At 39.3% G+C, this 17,123-nt stretch overlaps 1 pseudogene; it reads left to right on the top strand.

The window, feature by feature from the left end:
• The first annotated feature begins 12,920 nt into the window (after positions 1–12,920).
• On the top strand, positions 12,921–13,663 carry LOC127079388 (WRKY transcription factor WRKY24-like; annotated as a pseudogene).
• The last annotated feature ends 3,460 nt before the right edge of the window (positions 13,664–17,123 follow it).

Raw genomic sequence — 17,123 nt, 5'->3', positions numbered from 1 at the left:
GGCTGTGGTTATTTGACTGGTTCCACGCATGCATGGACCATGAGTTAGCATGCCAACTCAATAAATGAAGCGAAGCGTTTTGAAAACGCGCCTCCCTTCGATTCCCAGCGGTGCCATTTGTGGATTTTTATTTTTCCAACGCTTATTTTTCATGTACATGGTTCGATCCTCACTGCATGCATTTTTTCAAACTTCAGTAACATTTTCCATTTCCCTCCATTTTATCATGTGTATTTGTTCATTTTATTTCAATATTTCCATCCAACTTCAAAAAATCATAACAATTAGAAAATTAATCCAAATCACTTCCAATTTTTTGCTACATGTTCATATGGGTGCCTATTATTTTGTGGTATTTATTTCCTGATTTTATCATTTCTAGATTTTTAATTGTGGTCTGTTAATTGAACATGATGCAAAATGTGACATGTTGTACCAATTCTCTTGTGAAATGCTCATTGTTTGGCCAATTGCTTTGAAATTTGGTATGATGATTCCTAACATGTTGCTTGATTTTTAAGGCTTGGTTGTGTATTTTTATCATTTTCCATCTCTGTTTGAGACACATGAATGTATGGTGTGACAATGTGTGTCACACATTTTGATGTTGATCTTGTTCATTTTCATATACATGTCATTTGATCTCTTCTGATTCCAATTTTTCGCATGATGCTTGTGTTTAATATGTTGATATCACATAAAAATTTTCATGATCATTTGATTCATTTCTGTTTTAATATGGTTTTTCTCATGTGAATGTCCAATTGTGATCACCATTGTGTGCCTTTGCCATAGCATGTGCATTACATGGCCTTGCCTTTTGATTTGAGTTTGGTCCTTTTTAGGACATGTTCTTATTTGAATAATTGTGAGTCATGTTGAATATTGGCTGCTGTTTTGACTTTTTGCTTTGCCTTTGACCCTAGTCTTGGTACTAGTGGTTTGTACTCATCTTTTGAGCTTTGTATTTCAGGTTCAAGCTTCTAGCCCTAATGATTGATGTTGATTTCATGACTTGAGATGCAATTTATTTTGTCCACTAATTGTAGATGTTTAATTGGCTGCATTGTATGGTAAAACACTAGCTGGATTCTAATGTCTTGACTGATGTCATGACATGCTGTGGAGATGTTTGTTTGACTGTATTGTATGTTAGAATATCTAGCTGTACTATGATGTCTTGGCTGATGTCATGACATTCTGAGAAGTGTACTGCAGGTTTAGCTAATACAAGATTTATTGAATGTCAAACTGGATGTTATGATATTCATCCCTGTCAGCAGATACTGAGGAATAGAACAGTGGGTGTTCTGCTATAACTCAGCACTTAGGTTCAGACTGTTTATCAAGAGGATAACAGACCTGGCATAAGGCCTACTGTCTGGATGTCAAACTGGATGTTATGACATTCATTGACAGCATTTACTGAACAATAGGCAGATTGGTTTTCTGCTACATTTCAGTATATAACTCAGTCTGCTTATCAAGAGGATAACAGACCTGATGTAAGGCTCTATGTGTGAATGTCAAATTGGATGTTTTGACATTTATTAATGTACGCTGATACTGAAGTATGGACAGATTGGTTATGTACAGTACAGCAAATTGTACAGTCTGTTTTCAGGAAAAACAGACTTAGCATATGGTTAATGATTTGGAAGTCAAACTGAATGTTGTGACATTCATTCCTGACAGCATATGCTATATTGTAGGTTGTTTAGTTTTTCTGTTTCAGCATTTTTCTCAGGCTAAAATCCAGGAAACCAACAACCAAGCTACAATTAAGGAACCTAACAAATAGCCTATTTGTTAGCACACTAATATGTGGAAATTAGTTAGAATCCTATGTGGCATTATTTGTGGAGGTCTTGGAATATATATAGGCTCAAAATAAGGAGATATATATGGAGAGATTTTAGGATTGAAGACCTTGTTTGTAGCAGAAAGTTTCTGCTGAATTTGTAACAGCAAAGAACAAGTTTGCTGCGATTTTTTAAGGCCCAAATCCAGTTGGGTGCTTAGGTTATAAATAGAACATTGTAACCTAGGATTTGTAAGCCTCTGAGAATGAAAATTTAGGGGTGTGTGTGAGGTAAACCTCCCAATCTGTGGGAAGGTTACCATGTGTTTCTCAGTGTTCAAAGCTGAGAGTATTTGTAACTCAAAGCCTGTAGGCAAGAGTGATTATGTTCTTGAATGAAGTTGTGAAGCAAGTTCAAGATGTTTTGCATTACATTGTAATTGTTGTGATAGGAATGGAAACTGGAGGTTTCTATCTAGGAGTTCCTAGGTATAGATTGCATTGGGTAGGGATTAAGTGAAGAGTTGTAAACGGGGGAGTTTAACTCTGAATTAATACTGCTGATAGTGGATCTTCTTCCTGGCTTGGTATGCCCCCAGACGTAGGTGATGTTGCACCGAACTGGGTTAACAATTACTTGTGTTTTACCTTCTGCATGTTATAATTTTTTCTGTTATAAAATAAGGTAAACCTGTAATGCTGTAACAGATGATGTTCAAATCAATGTTGAGACATCATGCTGTTAACTGTGCAGGCTCAACAGAAGCAAGTGCTATGTTTGATCTCTGCTGTGCCTTTGTACCAGATGGACAGAACTGGGTGTTCTTCCATTCTATGGTGATATAGTAGCAGATGTCGTGACATCTGTGAATGTGTGCATATCAGTACTAGGTTGTAATTTGTATAACTGTCTTGCTGTATTAGTAACAATGTTAGATCAGATGTCATTACTTGGAGTAGAACATCTAAACTCTGACTATGCCAGAATTTCAATTGGTATCAGAGCAGGCATCCTGTTCTCTTTCTGGATGAGATCCATGGCTGATACTTTCTGGTATCTAGCAAGAAGTTATGTTAGTACTGATGTTGGAACCTGAAGATGGTTCTGTGGTTTCCCTGAATGGTCCCTTGAAGTAGGTGGATGGACTATTCATGACAGGAACTATGTGCACCTGCCTCTGGAGATTGGCAATTGGCCTTTGTGTGGGACAACTGTGCCAGTATTGAATCACATTCAAACTTGGTATGATCTTGGAGGCTGATCCGGTGAAGTGCATGTTCATAGGTTGAGTTGTATTATGATTTCCGCTGCATAATACCTGGCAAAACTCAAACTCTGATGTAGTTTCCCTCCCATGTGGATGAAAGGCTGTTGTATTCAAGATTTCATCATATTCTACTGAAGATGTCAAAGATACTTGAGTCTCATCAAGTCCACTCTTCTTGGTAAGAATCACCTGATCACTGATTCTTTTACTCTCTTGGGTAGTGTATATGAAGACCTTGAATACTTTCAAGAAGGGTTTGTTCCAAGGAGGTGGAACTAATGTTCTATGTGATGTTAGAACATGTTGTTCAACAAGTATGCAACTACTGGTTGAAGAGCAGATGTTATTAGGTGTCAAACAAAGGGATACTGTTGTTTGGAACCTACTCCTGACCTGGAAGAGGAGACATCTGTTTGTGCTAAGTTGACAAGGGTAGGGTCAACTGTGTGTGTGCTCAAGAAAGTCACTTTTAGAAGTCTGATCTCTAGAAGTGGAGCTGGTTGAAATGTGACATTGTGCAATCCCCGCTGTGTGCCTTATTCCTGTAGATTGATCAGGGTTGGATAGGTGTTTCCTGAAGTACTATGGTGTACTGGAAGACAAGTCCCCTGGATGATAGAAGTCAATATTGGGGTAACCTGACTGCTATTCCATTTAAGAGGATTGGGACCATGAATCTTGTTATTCAAACACCACGATCAGAAGTGGCAGTTCTTTCAAGGAGTGAGAATATGAAGATTCAGAGGTTGGTTGAGGTAGTATGCTCTGGCAATGCATATCTACTATGGACTGGTGTTGTTGTCTTTCACTAGTACTTATGGTCAGCTGAAGTCTGATTGGTGTGATTGGAGTATGTATAGGTATAACTCATAGAGTTAGGTGCCACTGGTAGGGATGGAGTATGCCATGTTGAGACATGTCTGTACAATGCATGGATATTGGTGTGAAATTTCCATGATTGTTAATTTGAGGGGGAGTTTTGGTTAACCTTCTCACAATTGGTCAGCCTAGGGTCTGGTTGGCTGTTGACCTGGGTCACATGGGTTCTGGTGGTTGTGTGACACATTTGCAAGGAAGAATTCATCTCTCTCATTCCCAAGAGTGAATTTAATCTGAGAAGATTTTCAACACTGTTGAAGTGCTTGCAAGCAGAAGATGTTGACACTAGAAGAGTATTTTCAAAGTAGTCTTATGGTGGAAGTATCTGAAAGGAATATTGGGAAAGGATTTAAGATCAATGTCAACTTGTGCCAAGTACAAGTATTTAATTGATTATCCTTGGAGCTCAAGATAACTGATGTTCTTAAAGATGTTGGAACATCTCTTCTTCAAGTCCCTGTGCAGAATCACAGGAAGGATAATACACTGATTTATGATCTATCTCCTTGGTGGCAGCAAAAGCATATGATCTCTGAAAAGGTTTCCTGGCAAGAAACATGTTCAGCCTTGGTATGTACAAGAAGAAGAAGACATCATAGTCTTGATGGTGGTTACTTGGATCAGTTTATTTCTGATCTGGGTAAGGAAGTGCATTAGCTTATGCACACTGTGGAGTCAAGAACAAGTGGCAGCAGTCTTGACATCATGGAAACAACCTTGCTTTAGGATGTGGAATCCTTGGTATAGCTAAAGGGTTAGCTTCTAACTGGTCCTTCTGAAGACTCATGCATCAGAGTGTCTGATGTCTTTGGAGAAGAAGCAGGGATTCATCAAGGTGTGAGCTTGGATGACTTAACTGCAAACCTGCAGGATGGAGGTTGTTTACTCAAACTTGGTTCCACAATCAAGTCTATGAGAACATTGAACTCTTGTTCTGTGAAGGGAGGAAGTTCTTTCAAGTGGCAGAAGAAGGAGCTGAATTCAACAGCTAGATGTCAAAACACAATGTTGTGACATTTGGTTCAACATCAGATTCTTAGTTGGTGAAGTGACACATCAACTTGAGATAGAAGGGTCTACAGGGTTGTAGATTGGATACTTCAAAAAGCTTGAAGTTCAAGTCTCACTTGGAAGGTCAAAATATCTTTGGGAGAGGTCTGATAAACGTGGAGAGGTCAAAGAATGGCATTTGACTTTTTCATATGAGGATTCATGAAGGAGGTAATCAACCAGTGGCATTTGGTCTATCTCAGAAGTGAGTTCGAAGAATCAAGATAATCCACATATGGCAGCTGATTATTCTTGAGGAAAGTCTGAGACAAAGTACTTTTGAGCAGAAAAGTAGTAAGTTGAAGACAAAAGGAGGTGTTTTCTATTCATCTCTTGGAGCTTGTGGTAGGAGTTCTGAGCTATCTATGGAAGATTATCTCTTGTAATGGGATGAAAATGTATATGTCCCAATTTATGTCTGGGTTCTTCTTGATCAAGCTGGTGACTCAGTGATATCTGAAGACTATCAGATGGTGTTCCTTGTTATGTTGTGAAGGATGTCCCAGCTGATGTTAGAACATCTTGTGAAGGGGTCTTCTGTTCTGGTTAGAAGAGAGAGTGACACATAGTGTGGATGTGGTCAGCCAAGAGGGTTGAACAGAGGGGGTACTCTTGAAGACATGAAGATGCGTCTTATGTTTTCCATTCATCAAGTGGTCTGGATTCTCTTTGAATCAGGTAGTATGTGAAGGTCCAACTTTGGGGTGTTGGATATGTTCATGTAAGATCTCCAAGTTTCAAGAGGAGAGTTGGTTGTTCATGACAGGGGGAGTTCTGTCTTTGCGCTGCAAGTAATCATCAAGCTTGTGGTCTATGTGTTCTCAGATAACAAGGTATGGCACCTTGTTAGTTAGTGGGATGATGTGGTGTGTGTCAAGGCTGAGTGAGCAGAAAAATGTCTGACCGGATGTCATGACATTGCCTTGGACAATATTGTTATTTCCTTCCAAAACTTACAGTCATAAGGAAATATGGATGTTGTGTGTCTCATTATGATATTAGAATGAGCCTGTGTGTTACAGTTGTGTGGTACAAGGGGAGTAACCATCTACTGTTGTTTTGGTTGTAGTGGTGCTAGATGTCAAGCTACCACTGGAGATAAGACAGTGGTTTTAGGAAAGAGTATGTGACTACTTGATCCAAGTTGTGAAGCAAGATCAAGTGGGTGGTGTCTTGATCAAAGTTGTAAAGCAAGATCAAGAGGGGGTATTCTTGATTAAAACTGTGAAGTAAAATCAAGATTATCTGTCTGACATTTGTGTGTAATTCTGTTTTAAAATCAAGAAGTGGTTTTAAATTTTGTCTGTAATTTAAAGTGTTGCTTTGGCAACATTTTTGACAAAAAGGGGGAGAAACACCTGTGATGCCCCAGGACAACAAATTATGTGTTAAACAGATATTGAAGATCCTCTAATCCAGAGGTTCGAAGATCCTCTAATCCAGAGGTTCCAGAGGTTGTGCTGCAGCTGGTGTTCCACTTCTGTATGTGTGCTGATAAGGTTCCAGAGGTTGTGCTGCAGCTGGTGTTCCACTTCTGTATGTGTGCTGATAAGGTTCCAGAGGTTGTGCTGCAGCTGGTGTTCCACTTCTGTATGTGTGCTGATATGTGAAGTTTTTATTTAACTTCCATGTGTGTGAGTGTGCTGCAACTCTGAGTGTATTAGCTAGGTTAATTTCCTGCTAGATGTGATATTTCCGCTGCTATGGACTCTGTTGTGAGACCAAAGTGTTTTAGCCAAAAATTTGCCAAAGGGGGAGTTTGTAGATGTTTAATTGGCTGCATTGTATGGTAAAACACTAGCTGGATTCTAATGTCTTGACTGATGTCATGACATGCTGTGGAGATGTTTGTTTGACTGCATTGTATGTTAGAATATCTAGCTGTACTCTGATGTCTTGGCTGATGTCATGACATTCTGAGTAGTGTACTGCAGGTTTAGCTAATACATGATTTATTGAATGTCAAACTGGATGTTATGATATTCATCCCTGTCAGCAGATACTGAGGAATAGAACAGTGGGTGTTCTGCTATAACTCAGCACTTAGGTTCAGACTTTTTATCAAGAGGATAACAGACCTGTCATAAGGCCTACTGTCTGGATGTCAAACTGGATGTTATGACATTCATTGACAGCATTTACTGAACAATAGGCAGATTGGTTTTCTGCTACATTTCAGTATATAACTCAGTCTGCTTATCAAGAGGATAACAGACCTGATGTAAGGCTCTATGTGTGAATGTCAAATTGGATGTTTTGACATTTATTAATGTACGCTGATACTGAAGTATGGACAAATTGGTTATGTACAGTACAACAAATTGTACAGTCTGTTTTCAGGAAAAACAGACTTAGCATATGGTTAATGATTTGGAAGTCAAACTGAATGTTGTGACATTCATTCCTGACAGCATATGCTATATTGTAGGTTGTTTAATTTTTCTGTTTCAGCATTTTTCTCAGGCTAAAATCCAGGAAACCAACAACCAAGCTACAATTAAGGAACCTAACAAATAGCCTATTTGTTAGCACACTAATATGTGGAAATTAGTTAGAATCCTATGTGGCATTATTTGTGGAGGTCTTGGAATATATATAGGCTCAAAATAAGGAGATATATATGGAGAGATTTTAGGATTGAAGACCTTGTTTGTAGCAGAAAGTTTCTGCTGAATTTGTAACAACAAAGAACAAGTTTGCTGCGATTTTTTAAGGCCCAAATCCAGTTGGGTGCTTAGGTTATAAATAGCACATTGTAACCTAGGATTTGTAAGCCTCTGAGAATGAAAATTTAGGGGTGTGTGTGAGGTAAACCTCCCAATCTGTGGGAAGGTTACCATGTGTTTCTCAGTGTTCAAAGCTGAGAGTATTTGTAACTCAAAGCCTGTAGGCAAGAGTGATTATGTTCTTGAATGAAGCTGTGAAGCAAGTTCAAGATGTTTTGCATTACATTGTAATTGTTGTGATAGGAATGGAAACTGAAGGTTTCTATCTAGGAGTTCCTAGGTATAGATTGCATTGGGTAGGGATTAAGTGAAGAGTTGTAAACGGGAGAGTTTAACTCTGAATTAATACTGCTGATAGTGGATCTTCTTCCTGGCTTGGTATGCCCCCAGACGTAGGTGATGTTGCACCGAACTGGGTTAACAATTACTTGTGTTTTACCTTCTGCATGTTATAATTTTTTCTGTTATAAAATAAGGTAAACCTGTAATGCTGTAACAGATGATGTTCAAATCAATGTTGAGACATCATGCTGTTAACTGTGCAGGCTCAACAGAAGCAAGTGCTATGTTTGATCTCTACTGTGCCTTTGTACCAGATGGACAGAACTGGGTGTTCTTCCATTCTATGGTGATATAGTAGCAGATGTCGTGACATCTGTGAATGTGTGCATATCAGTACTAGGTTGTAATTTGTATAACTGTCTTGCTGTATTAGTAACAATGTTAGATCAGATGTCATTACTTGGAGTAGAACATCTAAACTCTGACTATGCCAGAATTTCACTAACCTTTGTTGTATTGTAGGATCAGTGGTGATGAACTCACTTGAGTTGCATTTGACTTGCCTTGTGTACATATTGGTTGTAACATTGTTGACTGTTTGTTGGATTTGTCTGAATGTGAATATTGACTTGTTTGACTTTCTTACAGGTACTTTAGTAGCTTTAGCTCATTGCTTGAGCTTTGCTTTGCTTGTGGTTGGCATACCACCTAGGTAATCAATCTCTAACTCCATGTAGTCTGGAAGTCCTGCTATCTTTGGCAGGCACCTGTCTGAAGCCCTCCTTAAGAGGCCATGTTCTTGATTGTTTATTTTTGTGCTAAAGACCTCAATGAGGCATGGTTACATGTTAAGACCTCCTAAGTGAAGAGGCGATTGGCAGATAGAAGTGATTTGCAATCAATCCCCTGCTATTCAGTTGAGTCTTTCATTATGCTCGCACTACGTGCTGATGCTTTTGAATAAACACCCAAAATCTTGTACAGAGTCAGTCATGTGGAGTAGGGTCCCTCATTCTGGACCCCCACGTTTTCATTGATTCAAGCTCACCCAGGCCCGGGTTAAGAGCTATGAGGTCTTATCCTCATTACCTTTCATCTGCTCACCCTGACGGTCAATGTCAGTGGTTAAGAGCCTCAGACACCCCTTCCAGTGTTGGCTTGTTTGTCGAGGTTGATATGACCCCTTGACTAAAGCCCAACCTTGTATGAGCCGCTTGTTTGCATATAGTGTGTGATACCTGTTCACCTGTGATGTTTACTTGCTATTTATTTGCTGTTTCAACTTGCTTCCTGTGCGAGTTAGGATCTGTTTAGATACCTCAACCTAGGACTATTGTGGATTGCATGACAACTATTAGGCTCGAGTCAGTCTCCCTTTTAGTTAGTTATTCCCCGGTCTCTGGTTAGGAGAAAGTTTCTCCCCTGTTAAAGGGAACTACGTCGCCCTGATCCTCATACCAGATGAGGTACGTAGGCAGGAGATCGTGCGAGATCTCTCCGGGCAACCTTTTTGTTTTTGCGTGTGTTTTGTTCGCCCTTTTTCTTTTTTGTGTGTGTTTTGCTTGACAGCTATTAGGTCCGAGTTCCCGACTCCCTTTTAGTCTGTGTGTTCAACTTCTTTGTTTCTTCTGACGTCTCAGCGTCTTCTTGGTGTTTGCTTAACAGCTATTAGGCTCGAGTGCCAGACTCCCTGTTAGCTTGTCTGTTTGATAACCTTTTTGCGTGTGTTTGGAGTCGGATGTAAGACCAGCCATTGGCATTCCGTTTCCTTATTTGTGTTTGTTGTTTGGAGTCGGACGTAAGACCAGCCATTGGCAGTTTATTTCCTTTGTGTGTTTATTTTGACGTCTCAGCGTCTTTGTGTTGTGTTTTGTTTCGGCGTGCGTTAGCCGAACTATGACAACTCCGATTCTCATTCCAGATGAGATACGTAGGCATAGGATGCGATATCCTAGCGAGCCCGTTTCCCATTTCCCCGAACTACGTTGACTCTGATGTTTGTTTCTGACAAACTACGTAGGCCCAGGATGCGACATCCTGCCGAGTCCGCTTCCTCTGTCTTCTTCCATCTGTATTTTATTCCAGTGTGTGCATTCTTTTGAGCAGTTATTTAGCAACCTTATTCTATTCTTCCGAGCGTGGATCCCGTCGAGTACGACGGACGTGAGGGGTGCTAATACCTTCCCCTTGCGTAACCGACTCCCGTACCCTTGTAATCTCCGGTCGTAAGACCATTCCTTTCCAGGTTTACTTCGAGCATTTCCTTTCCCTCCTTTGGGATAAATAACGCACGGTGGCGGCTCTGTTTGTTTTGTTTTTTTTCCGCCGGTTGTTTTTCGCGTTGCGACAGCTGCCTCCGTATCTGCCTTCTCTTTAGCGAGTCGATCGTACTTCCTCTTCCAGAACTTGGAAGAATGAGGAAGAAGAGAAGTCACCACATCATCAGGCTCATCGATAACCTGATGCTCAAGAAACTCTATCAAAGCATCTTTATCTCTGAGTTGCTGAAGTAGCTCCTCTCGTTCACGGATCCAAGCACGCAAACGGTCTTCGTCTCTCACCTCCTCTACTCCTTGGTCAGGGAGGGTTGATGGCCCAACCATAACCAAAGGTGTAGGTCTCGGATACTCGTAGGGCATAAGATACTCGGAAGCTCTCCTCCTCACCCACGAGGTATAGGGTTCCAAAGCGATACAGTTCTTCGGGCCAAGCTCTTTCCTTCCCTTCCTATGGATCTTGTGCCAAGCGCGGACCATCCTGACCTTCAGGCCTTGGGGATCTTTACCCTCTTGAAAGAATACACCTTCCAACAGAATGTTATTGGGTTTATCCTTTAAGGGGAACCCAAGCTGACGACGTGGCAAAGTAGGGTTGTAGTTAATCCCACCACATGTGCCAAGAAGAGGCACATTGGAGAATTCACCACAAGAGTCGATAATCTGCACACCATCATATACACGGTTATACTAAAAGATATCATTATTAGTGAGAGACATAAGTCTCATGGACCACCGTAGACATCCTTTGTTCTCCTTGAAGGCGACTGTCTGTGGCAAGTGCGAAATAAACCACTTGTACAACAGAGGCAAACATCACACAATGGTACCACCACCCTTTGCATTCCTCATATGCAAAGAGAAATAAGTGTCACCCAACAGAGTTGGAACGGGATTAAGAGTAGAGAAAATCCTAATAGCGTTCATATCTACAAACTTGTCGATGTTGGGGAATAACACTAGCCCATAGATGAGAAGTACAAATATGGCCTCAAAGGCGTCCTCACTCATGGCCTTCCCATACAAAGTAGCTTGAGCAATGAGGAACTCAGAAGGGAGACCTTGAATTCCACCTTTGGTAGTCATATGAGCACCAACCAGAGATTCATCTATATGCAACATATCAGCAATCTCTTGAGAAGTAGGAACCCTCTCTAAGCCACTGAACGACAACTGATCTAGGATAGGTATACCCACAAGATAGGCATACTCCTCAAGCGTAGGCAAAAGCTGGAAACCCGGAAATGTGAAGCAACAGTACAAGGTGTCATACCCCGATTTTAGTCCTGAATTTTTTCCATGTTTTTTATTTTTTGGCACTTGGCCTAAAGTTCATTTGCATACATTCATTCCCAAATCCATATTTTTGTTACACATTGGTCATTGTCTAGGCCTTTTTGATCATGGTGCTTTTGATTATAAAATGGATTTTAATTATTTGACTTTTTAATTTTCAATTTGATTTTAATTTCGAATTAAGTTTAATTCCAAATTTCAATTTAATCTTAATTGTTTATTTTACTAATGATTCAAACTCTAATCGATTTTAATTTTCAAATAAATGTTAGAACTGATATCAAAGTAATTTTAACAAATTATAGATTAATTTGATGTTAATTTGTTTTTTTACTAATTTTTTATTATTATTTAAATTGATATTTAAATTAGTTTTGGATTATTTCTAAAAATCCATTTTATAATCAAACATGATCCATTTTCCACCCATAGTTCATCTCAAATCAAAATAGCACATGCCACAAACATGTAGTTTCTGCTGAAAATGTGTCGGCCAAAGTTGTTGAAAGAGTTTCGTTGCTTGCAATTGTTTGGGGGCGGAAAGGTCAGGTTGCAAGATTGGTTGAAATAAAATTGAAAGTATATGGAGAATGGTCTCTCGACGGGACGGCTATAGGGTTGGCATGGTTAGATGATCAAATGTTGGTAGTGCTCATCTCAATTGGACATTTGATTTTATTTGCTGAAGATGGAACCTGCTTTGGGAATTCTTAGTATCCCATCAATTTCTTTTGTGAAAACTTGTGTTATTTGCAAGCAAATTCACGGTTCCTGCACACCGTGCTGCAAATGCTCCACTTATTTCCATGCCATGTGTGCATCAAAGGCTGGTTACCGAATGGATTTGCATTGTTCGAAAAAATGGGAAGACAATAACAAAAATGGTTTCATAACTGTCCTTACCACAGAGCTCCAAATCTAGACAACATTTTGATTTTGCAAACCCCTTTTGGGGTCATTTCAACCGTAAGCCTATGACTTGTATATAATTACGACAGGATTGTATACAGTTGTTGTTTTACATAATGATGAAAGAAAAGCTGGTAAACTATCTGCTAATCACAATGTAGAACCTCGTCCAAATGCTATTCTCTCCATCTCGAAGCCATGCCAATTCTGCAATGCTTCCAGCCGCCGCAGCCCAAACTTCAAATTGGGGTATTTCTGCTACAACGCTACCTGAAACAGAGTTGGAAACACGCATTAAGGACTTACACCTAACAGGAACAGAAACAAAGATGAATAATAATTGACGACATTAAAGAACTATGCAAAAGCAGCAAAAGCAATTCTGTTACCGCAAGGAACATCTTCAACAGTCCAGCCAGTTATACAAAATGCTATGGACATATTCACATCATCCGGAACAGCTCAGACCCAACAACATCATGCTGTTTCCGCATCCAACACATCTTTTCAATCATCAAACGTTGGAATTCAACAACAGCAGCCATGGAGTTATCAAGAAAGCACAAAACAAGAAGGCTATTCATCTGGAAACAACATGATGCAAGGTGAAAACAACAACACTTCTATGCAGATTTATTCTCCGGAGTTTGCTAATGTTCAAATGAACACCACCATGATGAACAACAATGGAGTTCAATCTGATTTCAACAATTACCAAGCAGTACCACTGCAACAAGTTCAAACCTTGAGTAAGAAATCAGACGATGGATACAATTGGAGAAAATACGGACAAAAAACAAGTGAAAGGAAGTGAGAATCCGAGAAGCTATTACAAATACACGTACCTGAATTGTCCAACGAAGAAAAAAGTTGAGAGATCCGTCGAGGGACAAATTACTGAGATCGTTTATAAGGGTACTCATAATCATCCTAAGCCTCAATCTACTAGGAAAAACTCGTCGAATGCTCTTGTGATTGTTCCTGCTAATCCAAATGGAAATGAAATCATTGATCAATCATATGGATCATTTGGCAATGGACACAACAACCAGCACAGCAGGTCCAATCCCCTCCTTTCAACTTAGACATGCTGCAGCCTCAAGGAAGCTACGGATTTTCAAGGTTTTTGAATCCAATGGAGTCTTACATGAATCCGCAACAACAACCGCTACAGCATCAACACTGCTGATTGCCGATACCCTCAACAAGCTTCTATTCCTCGTCGACATGTTGACATTGGTCCGCCCAAAAATCTCAACGGACGGTATTTTGATAACCGCAATCCGAATATTTGTTACAGTGATGAAGTTTTTGTTGGAACCTTGCATAACGATAGAATATCCTTCTCTAGATATCCAATCTCTCAACAGACCGAATCTTATGGAACTAAGAACGAGCTGCCTCATGGGATGCCTCATGCTTTTTTCTGATTCACAGTTGTATCCGAGTGGAGCAAAGTCTATTTACTACTCACAAGAAGGAATTACCCCGTCTTTCTCCTTGAACCGTCAACAGAACCGTGATTGAGCTCTTCACGTTTTCACCATTTCACTGCAGTAACAAAAAAAAAACACAAACTAATTAGCCAAGGCAGTAAAGATTCGAAAATTCCCAAATTGGAATTAGGACAAAATTCAAGGAGAAAGCTAAGTTCAGAATACCGTTCTCGGTTTTAGCATTAAACAGGACAACCCAATTTCTGAGCATCAAAAGGAGTTTTACAGAGATACTCTCTTGGGAACCCAGGGGACCAATTCGAAACCCTAATTCGTGAGAGATAAAAGGAGGGAGGGAGAGCGAATCAGAGGAGGAACTTTGGAGGCGAAAATAAAAAAAAAACCTAATCCTAAAATACAAGAAAACCAGCGTTTGAAGAGGGGAAAGGAAGATTCAAGCATTACCTGAGCTCGCAGTCACCGTCAAAGGTGAGCCTTTTCAACCGCCCTTGCCTCTGTTTGCATGTAGAGTAAAGTTTGAGAGAGAGAGAGTTGAACGCGAGATTGAGGGCGATTGAGTGAGGTTGAGAGCAGAGAGATTTCGATTGAGAGATGCTGAGGTGTGAGCGAATCGCGAGACTGAGAGAGAAGAGTGAGAGACAACGGGGACGATGAAGTCTGTTACTTTTCTTTTTTTCAATTTTTTTTCTCTAATTTATTTTAGATAGAATAAGTCATTTTTTAAAAAACTATTAAAATTCATTTAATTTTCCTAGGTATTAGTTTTTTTATATTTTCAATTTATACCCAATTGAAAAACCCAACAGCCAGGCGGCTAGGGTCACCATTTGGGATTTCCTCCTTTATTTTAATGAGTAGTCTAACAGACCATTCCATTTTAATTTTATTTTTTTTAATTAATTTTGATTTTAACCTATTCTGGTTTATATATCCAAGTTGTTGTTGTAAATAATAACTAGTCATGAATGGCCTAGTGGAGAAAGGGTAGTTTCATAATCTTAAGTGGAGAGGGTTCAATACTCATATGTAGCATTTTTTAGTATTTCATTTTCTCTTAGCATTTTATTTTCTTTTAGCATTTTGTTTTCTTTTAGCATTTTGTTTCTTTTAATATTTTTTATGTCTATGTTTTTTTATTAAATTCATCATGCATTCAAAACCATTTTAAAACTATAAAAATCATTTCTTTTCTCGATTCGATATCGAGCCCATTTCCACACCCTTGTAAGTCGATTGCTTTTTAAGCATCGCCATCAACCTCACATAGCTTACTCTTGGGCTTTCTTACAATGAGCCAGTTCTCTTACACTTACACTCATACTTCGCATCATTTTATTGTTTGGGCCCGATTTAATTATTTCATGATTTTTGAATCCCCATTTGACAAAATGTACCCCACTTCCCCAATGTGTATATAATTTTGTATTTGTTTTATTTTAGATACTAACACAAGATTAAAATCCACCATTTCTAGAAAATACAAAAAATATGACTCGATCCAACGTCGAGTATTTTCTCAATAAACAAATCAACTCATTTCTCCCTCCTATTCCATCCCATTTCAAAAAAACTTCATCAAATGCTTGATCCAACGTCCAGCCATTTTTTTCATAATCAAAAACTCAAAAAAATATTAATTCATAATTAAGACCTTTTCAATAAAGATGGAAGTGGAACGTGGTGTATACCACGCACTCCTGAGACTAGGATTCGAGATGTATATCTCGCTAATCCTAGCTCTCGCCATCATCCAATTTATCCACTTTTCTCTATCAAATACTCATTCAAATCTTTCTCAAGCGTCCATCAATACTTGATCTAGGTCAAGTCATTTTCACAACAAAACTCAAAATACCTAATTCCTATTTAACACTTTTTCAATAAAGGTGGAAATGGAACATGGTGTATACCATGCACTCCTGAGGTTAAGATTCGAGATGTATGCCTCGCCAATCTTAACTCTCGCCATCGTCTAAGATTGTCAATGCGGTTTCTTCAAACCCTTTCTCAATTAAACTCCAAAATACTTAATTCCTATCTTAACCTCTTTCAATAAATATGGAAATGGAACATGGTGTATACCATGCACTCCTGAGGCTAGGATTCGAGATGTATATCTCGCTCATCCAAGTTCTCGCCATCACTCAAAATACATCCAACCGATCAAACTCTTTTCTCGCCGCCGTGCGACTAATCAAAAACCTTTTTCATAAATGAAAGATATATTGTCTTAAGTGATACAAAACAATGTTTCGGCCACGATTGTTGAGTAGAGATAAATGACGCTTTTCCGAATGTAGATTTATAAATCCGTTCGATGTGTGGTATGCCTCCACTCCTCATCTGTTTTGGGTAAAACAATGTTTTCGTCGATTAATACAACATAGCTTTCGCTAAAATCGACCAACAAACAAACATTTTTCTACCCAGAACTACGTAAGCCTTGATTTCTCTTTTGAGATACGTAGGAGCAGGATTTTTAAATCTTGTCAGGCCCATTAATAAAAAACTTAGGTTTAGTCCTTCGTCAAAAATCCAAAAACATTTCTTCTTTCTTCTATTCTTTCTTTCCCACCTAATAAACTGAAAAGCCTAACATTTCAACTAACACTAACGCACACAACTAACCTAATGGTTCCCGTTGAGTACAACGGACGTGAGGGGTGCTAATACCTTCCCTTTGCGTAATCGACTCCCGAACCCTGATATTGGTTGCGATGACCATATCTTATCCTTTCATTTGTCTTGGGTTTTATCGATATTTCCCCTTTCCTTTTTAGGAATAAATAAAGTTCGGTGGCGACTCTGTTCAGTCCATCATTGCGAGCGTGCGATCGCGCTTCGCTTTGAAGTCGTATCCCCATTTTTTCGAGGTGCGACACAAGGGATCATAGAACTGCACCAATACACTCATCAGACCTTCGTCCACCTGAGTAGCCAAAATAGATAGAAGCTTCCCATGACGAGCCTTGAACTCCAAGGGATCTAATACATAGGATGTCAAATTCCTTAGCTCTTTCAAGTCGGGTTGTCTGAAACTGTACTTCTTTGTATTCCTTCTTTGTCTATCCATGTCTGAAAATTTGCAAATAGACCTTTTAAGTTCCTCGAAAATTTTCTCATTATTGATGATATGGATGCTAATGGGTGCATGAATGCATGGATGCAACAATCACACT

Source organism: Lathyrus oleraceus, chromosome 5, assembly GCF_024323335.1.
Source record: "Lathyrus oleraceus cultivar Zhongwan6 chromosome 5, CAAS_Psat_ZW6_1.0, whole genome shotgun sequence".
Lineage (NCBI taxonomy): Eukaryota > Viridiplantae > Streptophyta > Magnoliopsida > Fabales > Fabaceae > Lathyrus > Lathyrus oleraceus.
The sequence above is the reverse complement of the archived record's forward strand: the minus strand, read 5'-3'. Positions and strand labels throughout refer to the sequence as shown.